Consider the following 11,020-nt stretch of genomic DNA (forward strand, 5'->3'; position numbering starts at 1 on the left):
TCGATTCCTACGGACTCACGTAATGTTTTGGGTCAGCATACATGCCATTTTATGTGATTACTTGATAGTGGGTGATTCTGACAATGTAATGTGTTTATTTATAGTAATGGATCCCGATCGTGACGGGGTAGCTGATGATCTTGAGGTGTAGCGCTGTCCCGCAAGGGACAGTGCGGCGACTCTCAACCATGTAGTAATCGATGTGAAGCTAGACAAGCATTCTATAGTGATGATGATTGGTACCATACATTCAACTATATGGCTGTTCACACTCCATTCCGACAATACTACCCCACTCATACACCGGTAAGGACCAAATAGGTAAATAAGCCCAGTTGACAGAATCCGAAACATGGGCTATGAATTTAAGGCTATGGATAGCGATGATGCGAGCAAGCTGAATTGGTGAAACACATCCGTGTACTCGGAGCATCTTGTACACCGATGAATGCTAAAGTGTGCTATCTCCTTGCACGTGATCTGCTACTATTGTGGATACTCTACTTCTATTGTGCCCGAGAGCAGTAACTTGGGAGTTTTCCATGAGTTTCGAAAAATATATCGCAGAGATTTGTTCAAAAACGGAGGAATTTCTTGAGCTTAAGCAAGGCTCCATGTCGGTTACTGTTACGAGCGAAAATTTGTTAGACTTAGCAAATACGCTCGGAATGTGTTTCGTCGAAGCTATTATGTGTAACGCTTCGAGGATGGGCTGAATGAGATATAAAATGTTCGTTGGCGTTCTTGAAATACGGAGTTCGTGTACTTGTTGACGAGCTTGTAAAGCCGAGAGCTTAGAAAGAAAAGCAAGAGTTGATGGGAACTGGAGAGTTTCGTAAAGATCCTCGGAAGGTCTCTTCAACAGACATCGGAAGAGATTTTCGAGATGATCGGGCCAGTTTAGAGGCACTTCGGGCCTTTTTGGACGAATCGTGATCGACCCCTGTGGGTACACGAGGCATTCGTCGCCAGTGTTGGAATGAACGTCGAGACAGGACGAATGCCGATATTGCGGTAAATGGCATTCGGGGAGTTGTAGAATTTCCTGACCGCTCCTGTTACAAATGCGGATCAGTTGACCACTTCATTAAAGATTGCCCGAGTTGTCGGGACAGAATGCAAATCAGAGTGGGAGACCGGGGTGCTACCACTGCTCGAGGTAGACCATCTGGAAATGGGCAATGTAGTGGTGGTCAGAGAGGATCTAGAGATGATATAACCAGATCCGAAGCCGTGCGTCTGAGCTTTGCATACTGCCCGCGAGGATGCTTTTCGCTTTTTATTACCGTATTACTCTCTTGATACTAATGTATTGCTTTGATTGCCCCGTTCTACTCATTCGAATATAAACCTTAGCATCCAGTAAGACTTTATTATTGATCTACTGAGTTCGATTCGGTGTCAAATCCTTGGGTCGTTACGTGCTTGTCGACAAAGTGTGTAAGAATGTCCCTGAAATTCGATTCTTTTTCGAGACTTGATGCTTTTGCCGTTTGATGAATTTGATGTTATCCTTGGTTTGGATTGGTTGACCGCGCATGATGCGATTGTGAATTGCAAGAGCAAGACTATTGATTTGAGGTGCGCAAATAACGAAGTAGTCCGAATTGAGTCTCGGACTTGGAGGGGATGCCAACTGTAATATCAGCAATGTTGGCACAGAAATATGTAAGAAAAGGGTGCGAAGCATACCTTGCGTATGTACTTGGTGACAAAGAAATTAGAAAAGAAACCCGAATCTGTGCCCGGTGGTTTGGTGAATACCCGGATGTTTTTTCCGGAAGAATTACCGGGTTTACCACCTGTTCGGGAGGTAGAGTTTGGTATTGAGCTTGTACCTGGACTACCGATTTCGATAGCTCCGTATCGTATGGCACCAACCGAGTTAAAGGAGTGAAAGCTCAGTTGCAAGAACTGACGATAGAGGTTCGTCGACCAAGTTTTCACTTGGGGTGCACCAGTATGTTCGGAAAAGAAGGACGGAACCATGAGTGTGCATTGACTATCGTCAGCTGAATAAAGTACATAAAGAACAAATATCCGTTGCCGCGCATCGATGATTTTCGACAATGAAGGAGCCATTTCAAAAAAATTTGAGATCGGGCTTTATCATGCGAATCCGAGATTAATATTCCCAAACTGCTTCAAACGGATATGTCACTAGATTCTTAGTGATCCGTTTCTACTAATGCCCTCATATTTATGGATTTGAGGAATCGGATCTTCAGACCGTATTTGGATCGGTTCGTAGTGGTGTTCATTGATGACATTTTGGTCTATTCAAGAGACGAGACCGAACATGCTGAGCATCTGAGGCTAGTGCTGCAAATTTTGCAGATAGCAGTTATATGCTAAGTTCAGTAAGTGTGATTCTGGTTAAGAGAGGTTAGCTTCTTGGGTCATGTGGTATCCGCGTCGGGTATTCGAGTTGACCCGAACAAAATTTCAGCCATACTTGACTGGAAACCTCCGAGAAATGTTACTGAAGTTCGGAGCTTTTTGGTGGCATGGTATGAAACGGGACATCTCCGACTTTGTTTCGAGATGTTTGATATGTCAACAAGTGAAAGCGGAACATCAAGTGCCTTCAGGATTACTCCAGCCGATCATGATACCCGAGTGGAAATGGGATCGAGTCACAATGGACTTTGTGTCCGGACTGCCCTTGTCAGCAAGTAAGAAGGATGCGATATGGGTTGTTGTTGATAGACTGACTAAGTCGGCTCATTTCATCCCCGTACGTACGGATTTTTCATTGGAGAAACTAGCTGAATTGTACGTTTATCAATTGTGAGATTACACGGGGTATTTTCTATCGTGTCGGATAGAGATCCGAGATTCACCTCACGATTTGGAAGAAATTGCAAGAAGCTCTGGGTACCAAGCTGCATTTTAGCACTGCTTTTCACCCCCAAACCGATGGTCAATCCGAGCGGATAATTCAGATACTTGAGGATATGTTGAGATGTTGCATCCTCGAGTTCAGTAGTTCATGGGAACGGTATTTACCTTTGATTGATTCGCTTACAACAATAGTTTTCAATCAAGTATTAAGATGGCACCTTACGAGGCTTTGTACGGTCGTAAATGCCGTACACCATTGTTTTGGACCGAGCTTGGTGAAAGTAAAATTTTCGGAGTTGATTTGATTAAAGATGCTGAACAGAAAGTAAAGGTAATCCGTGAAAGTCTAAAGGTAGCCACGGATCGTCAGAAGTCGTACGCAGATTTGAAACGAAAAGACATCGAGTATCAGGTGGGAGACAAAGTGTTCCTTAAGGTTTCACCTTGGAAAAAGATACTCAGATTCGGCCGTAAGGGCAAGTTGAGCCCAAGATTCATTGGGCCGTACGAAATCTCCGAACGAGTTGGTCCGGTTGCGTATATATTGATTTTGCCCCCGGAGCTTGAAAAGATTCATGACGTCTTTCATGTTTCGATGCTTCGACACTATCGATCTGATCCATCGCACATAATTAGCCCATCAGAGGTTGAAATTCAAGTCGACATGAGCTATGAAGAAGAACCGATGCGTATCCTAGCTCGTGAAGTGAAGGAGTTGTGAAACAAAAGAGTTCCGCTAGTAAAGGTTTATGGCTCAAACACGGGATCGAGGAAGCTACTTGGAGACCGAGAGCTCGATGAAAGAACGATACCCAAACCTATTTACCGGTAAGATTTTCGGGGACGAAAATTTCTTAAGTGGGGAGAGTTGTGACAGCCCAAAGTTGACCCTAGTCGGGAAGTGGTTCGGGACCGCTAAACCGAGTCACCAAAATGTGATGTGATACTTATTGTCTAAATATTAATATGAATGTGTGAAAATTCAAGCTTCAATTTGTTGATTCATGTGATTTAGTTATAGGACTTATGTGAGAAAATTCTAAAATGTGATAGGTCAATGTGTGAGGACCTATTAGTGATGTGGACAAGGGGGGACTGCATGTCAAATTTCCCCCTACTAGTAGGGCCGGCCATGAGGCATGATCACAAGTGTGCAATTTATTTATGGAAATATGGCATGAGTATGGCACAAATAAGATATGTTAATTTGTGTCATAAAATGTTGGGATAAAACAAATAAAATAATAAAAGGAGTATGGAGAATACAAAAAAAAATGTGTGTGTAGTTGTTTGTCCCCCCCATTGCCGTGAGCTAAAGAAGAGAAAGGAGAGAATTTTGTTCATCCTTTTCTCATCTTCATGCTTGCCGAAACTAGAAAGAAAAAAACAAAGAAAAATTTTCTCATCCTTTGGTTCATCCTTGGCCAAAAATTTTAAGGAGGAAAGAAGAAGAAAGGTGAAGAGATTCGGCCATGCATGTAGCTAGGCTAAGGTATGTTTGATGATGTTCCATGAGATGCATGCATGTTTTAGTTGTTAGCTTGAGTTCTACTTGGCCCATGGTCTAAATCTTGCTATGTGATGGAATTGGCACTTGACCATGGATGCATCATTCTTGGTTGGTGTTTGATGTTGTGGTGATGAGGCATGAGGATGAGTTAAGATTCGGCCTAGGTGGAGGTTGTGTTAATGCCATTGCATGCAAAATATGAGGCTTGTTAATGATGCATGTGATGATGGCTTGATGATTCTTGAACCTCCTTTTTAGCATTTTTGTGTGAGCACATATGTGCATTGGTTGCTAAATGGAGAAGAATCGGCTAGCAAGATGTGTGCTAAGGCCGAATGTAACTTTGCATGTTGATGAGCAATGCATGTGTTAAATCGATGAAAAGGGGGAGGATGCTTTACTAGTGTGTGTATATGTGTGTATTAAGTGTTGAGATCGACCCCAAAAATAGACATGCATATTCGGCCAAGGGGAAAGAAATTAGCTAATATGTTGTGTTGATGCATGATTTTTGCATGTATGAGACTTTAATGTCTAATGTATAAATATGGGCTAAGTGCCTTGTGTTCATCTTTTTGATGCCTAAATGATGAAATCAATTTATTTGTTTGATTAAGCTCAAGAGCAAAGGGGAAATAAATCCGATAAAGGGAAGGAAAAAGTGGTTGAATAGCTAGCGGAATCGTTCGACAACACCCGAGGTAAGTTCTTGAGTAAGAGAGCTTAAATTACAATGTGATTAAATCATGCTCTATGTGTGGCTATTGAGCCGAATGTGCAAGGACGATATGTGCCTTATGTTTGAGTTTCGCAAATGAAAATGAAATATGAATGTGCATGATTAATTGAATGCTGTCCGGGCTAAGTCCCGAAGGCTTTGTGCTAAGTGAATATATCCGGACTAAGATCCGAAGGCCTTTGTGCGAGATACTAAATCCGGTTAAGTCCGAAGGCATTCGTACGAGTTATTAAATCCGGGTTAGTCTGAAGGCATTCGTGCGAGTGTTAAATCCGGGTTATGTCCCGAAGGCATTGTGTGAGTTACTAAAACCGGGCTATGTCCCGAAGCATTTGAACGAGGAGCTATATCCAGTTAAATCCCGAAGGTACGTGATTGTAATGAATGAGCTTGCTGTAAAATTCCAGCGAATACTCGAAAACATCCCAATATGGGGATATGTTACGTATGTGTTGAATTTAATCGAGCCCTTACAAATAAATGTTCGCTCAGTTGATAAATGAGCTACCGGCCTTCGGCTAAGTTAGTCTATTGTGTATGTACATAAGGGTTGTGAATGTTTTGAAGCAAGTTTGATATCGGTAAATTGCGTATTATGAAATATTCCATTTAGCTAAATGTGTGTTATTCTTTGTTTATGCTGGAATTTCTTGCTCAAACTTACTAAGCATAAATTGCTTACTTCGTTCCATTGCTCCTCTGTTTTATAGATTTTTTAGTTCTCCAGCTATCGGACTCGGATCTTGACGTCGAAGTCGCCACACTATCAAAGGCTCTTATGGGTACTCTTTGGTTGAATTTTGATATGGCATGTATAGGACGACCCATTGTTGTTTTTCGAGTACTTTATGTGATGTATAAGTTTTGGATAGCCATGTGAAAATGGCTTATATGTGTTTAAGTATAATGTTATAATCATTTAGTGTGGATATGCTTGACAAGGATTGGCCACGGGGATGGTTAATCACTTTCATAAATTGTGCTATGTATGCAAAAAGGGCTAGTTGAACCATGAAATAGGTAAAGCCTACCTTAAAGGTAGATGCTGACAGCAGCAGTGACGTAGATTTGGAAAATCACTAAAATAGTAGGAATGGAATTAAATAGTGAATAAATTATTTAAACAAACCTTGAAGAATCTACTTTCATAGGAAAGTAACGAAACAATCATATGGACAGTACAGTAAGAGATATTCGGGTTCTTGTGGAACAGGGCCAGAACAGTTTCTGGATTCCCTGTTCCGCCTTTGGAAATTCACTATAAATTGACCAGAGATAATTAGGGGTCATACCATATATGTATGGATTCCTCTCTGAGTCTAGTTCCCATAGAAACAAACGGCATCAGTATTGAAGCTCTTTGCAGAGAGATATCCAAGTCGTAATGGGAAAAGGTCAGTGTAGTCGACCCCTGTAACATGGGAGACTTTGACTAATAAACTGTACTAATTGGCCCGACCAAAAATTCTAGAAAAAAATACATAGGTGGGGACATGAGTCTAGTTTCAGGGAAAAATCACCAAACTGATTTTCGAGTTGTGAAACTCAAGATATGATTTTTGAAGCGACTAGTACTCAGACTGGGCAGTGTCTGGAAGGAAATTTTTCAAAGTTTGTTAACATCTCGTGTCCGACTCCGGTGTCGGTCTCGGGTTCGGGGTGTTACATTACATGCACTATTAGGCCACTTGCATTTGCCTAGCACATTTCTAAATTTTCTCACATAAGTCCTATCAACTAAATTCACATGCAATTAACTAAATCGAAGCTTAAAACTTTCACACATTTATATTCACATATTTTAGGCAATAATTATCACATTCAAATAATTTGGTGACTCGGTCTAGCGGTCCCGAGACCGCTTTCCGACTAGGGTCACTTTAGGGCTGTCACATTGTTTCTATAAACTAAGCCATAAATATTTAATAAAATATTTACAGAGTGTTGTTAAGGTTGTATTAAAATTTCGTTAAGAAATTTTGATGTTTAAATAATTAATTAATTAGAATGGACTAAATTGTAAAAGTTAATAGCTATTAATGTTTACTAACTAAATTGCATAATTAATGGTTTAAGGATCTAAATGCAAATTAGACCCCAGTGTAAGGTAGTGGACGGTAATACTTGTGTTAAATGAATTTTTTATGTTAAAATATTTTTAATTAATTTAATAAGTTAAATTAATTAAAATAAAAACCAAATGTTGTTTTTTTTTAATTCATCATCTTCCACGAAAAGAGAAAACATAGCATGAGAAATCATTTTAAAGGCTTTCAAGGTTCGGCCATGGTTATTTTCTTGCATGGAAAGTTATTTTTCACCTATTTCTAATAATTTTTATGTTTTTGAGATCGTTCGACTAGGTCCAACTAGCTCATACCTTTGTTTTTGAAGCTGTTAAAGATTTTGAATGTTCTCATCGATAAATCTTTATGATTTTAGATGTTAAATGATGAATTTGAAGTATTAGCTATTATTTATAAGAATTTTGTTAAGAAATTTTTAATGATTTAAATGTTAGGGATTAAATTGCGAAAGTAATAATAATTCAAGGACTTGATGTGAAATTGTTACAAATGTGGGCTGTAATGGAAGCTATTGATATTAGAATGGTATCGGTTTTCAATAAAAATTGGTTAATTTGCATGATTAGGACACGGAGACTAAATTGAATAAAAATAGAAAGTTGAGGGTAATTTTGTAAAAATGTCAAAAATGACTAAATTGCATAAAATGAATTGGTTTTACTGCCTGAATTAATGAATTGAATGAAATTATTAATTTAGATCGAGAATGAGTTGAAAATCGAGGAGAAAAGAAAATTTCCAAATAGCTCCTATACTTAGTCATTACTGCAAATTAACTAGATAAGTTCATATAAACTGTAATCAATTTAAATGTTATATAAATTGAATGTTTGTTATGCCATTTTAATGAAATTCAATTATTTTATTAATGTACCAATTTTATGATGAATTGACAATTATCGAGTCCCGGTTGCACCTCAGGAATTCGTTGGAATCAAATGACATGTCATTAAGGTTTTCATGTTTCAAATGCTGGTCTTAAATGTCTTGCAGATGACTGAAGTCCTGCATTTTTCGTGGATACTCCACAGCTCTTGTGAGCAGCATCATGTAGCTTACATTCCGACCCATAGCTCGTGTGAGCAGGCCCATTTCACAGCTCGTGTAAGCAACGATGTAAAGGAAAGGTTACGGTTATATGTTTAAGTACACTTTGTGTGAGCTTTCCCGAGTATCCAATCATATTTTAAGTGGTTCAACAGGCATGAAAAGAAAAGGAATGGTAAGTGTTCAAATGAACTATATCATGTATTAATGAAAAGGATTGAAATGGTAAACTTCAATGGAAATATGCTTATGTTCATGAAAAGGTTGTATGAATCAAATTATGCATTTTCTCATGAAATGGCTTATCATATGGTTGATCCCAAACGAGTTATGTATAAATGCACTAACTCGTGTAATGATGATGATGTTTAGGTTTGTGCCAAGCTTGTGGTTATGGTTGATGTTTATGCTTATGCTTTATACTATGCAAATGAAATAGGTAATGTAACACCCCTAACCCGTATCTTTCGTAGGAACAAGGTTTCAGAGTATTACCGAAACTTTTAGAAACCTTTATAGATAAATCGTACAAGTTACTATTCAAATTCTGAAATCATTTGTAATGTCCCTTAAATGGACCCTTGAGGTCCAATACGAGCATTAGAATCGAGTCGGGACTTAATCGGGATCTCTAAGAATTTTTCACGAAATTAAAAAAATTTTCCAAGGTGCGAGGCTCACATGCCTGTGTGGTTGGGCCGTGTACTACACATGCCCGTTTCCCTAACCCATGTAACTCTCTGACTTACAAGTATTAAGAAATTGAAGTCACACAGCCAAGTCACACGCCCGTGTGCTAGGCCATGTGGCGAATTTTATTTTCGAAATTTAAGGGCAATCTTCACACGGCCATGTCAACCACACGGCTGAGACACACGCCCGTGTCTCTACCCGTGTGCCCAATTCTGAGCATTCTATTTCTCATTTTTAAGATGCAGGGGACACACGGCCGGACCACATGCCCATGGGACAAGCCGTGCGTTACACACGGCCAAGACACATCCCCGTGTGTCTACCCGTGTGGACAAAATAAAGTTATTTCCTAGCCTCACTTATCGCCCAAAACTTACCATTTTCCTGTACCAAAACTCACTAACATATATCCACCAATCCAACATTATAATCACATATAATAAGCCATTGACCACGTTGAATTATTTCATGTATTCATAGATATAAACTTAATCTAGTTCAATCCATGTATTAAACATGATTTGATCAATGATAAACTGTAATTTATACATGTTTTTATCCCATGCTTAGCACATTTATGGATGGTTTCTCCTTAGATTTGGTGAATCCGATGCTCCTAACTCTTTAATTTCATGTTTTATACTTAGGTGAGCATAGGAGAGTAAAAAGAGCGAGAAACAGGCCGAAAATGGAGGAAATGGACCCACATGGGAAATCAACACGGCCTGGACTTCCTCACACGGGCATGTCACACGAGCGTGTCCCTGCCGAGCCCAAGTATAACCCTATTCAGAAAAGGCCAATTTTGAGGGCTCTTAGGCATTCTAAAGCCTATTTAAACACCTGAGGAGGCACTTAGGAGGGAGACGCAGAGTAGGAGGTAAGGAATTACTCAAGGGAAGCTGATTGGTCCATCTCAGAAGCCGGATTCATCATCAAGACTAAAGATCTCCCTTCAATTTCCATTCAAGGGTTTTGGGTTTTCTTTATGTTTTGTGTTCATTATTCTTCTGAGATGTTTTCTTCTATAATTATGAACTAAACCCCTAAATACCTAAGGGGAATGAAACCTAAGACGGATCTTATTATTATTATCTGAATTGTATGATAAATATTTGACTTGTTCTTAATTATGTGTTCTTAATTCTTGTTTTAATATTCCAGGATATTGATTCGAGTTAATGCTCTTATTCAGAGGAGGAATAGACCCTGTCTAAGAGTAAATGTGTCATAATTAAGCAGAGTTGATTGCACGCCTAGAGATAGGGTGATAATATTTTGCCAGATTAGGGTGAAACCTAATAAGGGGATCCATAGATCGAGTTAATGCAACACTAGGTGTTAATTAGAAAGAGATTTCAATTAATCAACCTAGGGTTAGATGTTATTAGTCTCGAGAGAGATAATAATATAACTTAGGGATTTCTACGGATCAATTCCAATGAATAAATCGTTTGATTAAGAGTTAAATAACAAGTGAAGTCTAGGTGGATTTTTCCTTGGGTATTGTCTTAATCAGTCGAGTTTTCCCAAAAGCTTTTTCTCAATCTTCTCTCTGTGCACTCTTAGTTTAGTAATTAGTTTAGATAACCAAATCCCTTAATTTTTAGGCTAGACAATAAAAAGAAGGTAATTACTAGTACTCTTGGTTCCTTTGGGTTCAACAATTCGGTCATGCTAAAGCTATACTACTATTTGATAGGTACACTTGCCTTCATCATGATAATAGTTAGTTTCAAGAACGCACTCTTAGTTTAGTAATTAGTTTAGATAACCAAATCCCTTAATTTTTAGGCTAGACAATAAAAAGAAGGTAATTACTAGTACTCTTGGTTCCTTTGGGTTCAACAATCCGATCTTGCTAAAGCTATACTACTATTCAATAGGTGCACTTTCCTTCATCAGGATAATAGTTAGTTTCAAGAACGATTAATTATAAATATTTAAAATCTATCGCGAATATCACGTATCAAGTTTTTGGTGCCGTTGCCGAGGAACTAGGATATTAGGAACACTCAATTTTTATTACTTTAGCCATTCTACTTTATTTGCAATTTAAATTTTTATTTTCTTTTCTAATTTTTCTTTTATTCATTCCTG

The sequence above is a fragment of the Gossypium hirsutum genome, chromosome A10 (genome assembly GCF_007990345.1).
Source record: "Gossypium hirsutum isolate 1008001.06 chromosome A10, Gossypium_hirsutum_v2.1, whole genome shotgun sequence".
NCBI lineage: Eukaryota > Viridiplantae > Streptophyta > Magnoliopsida > Malvales > Malvaceae > Gossypium > Gossypium hirsutum.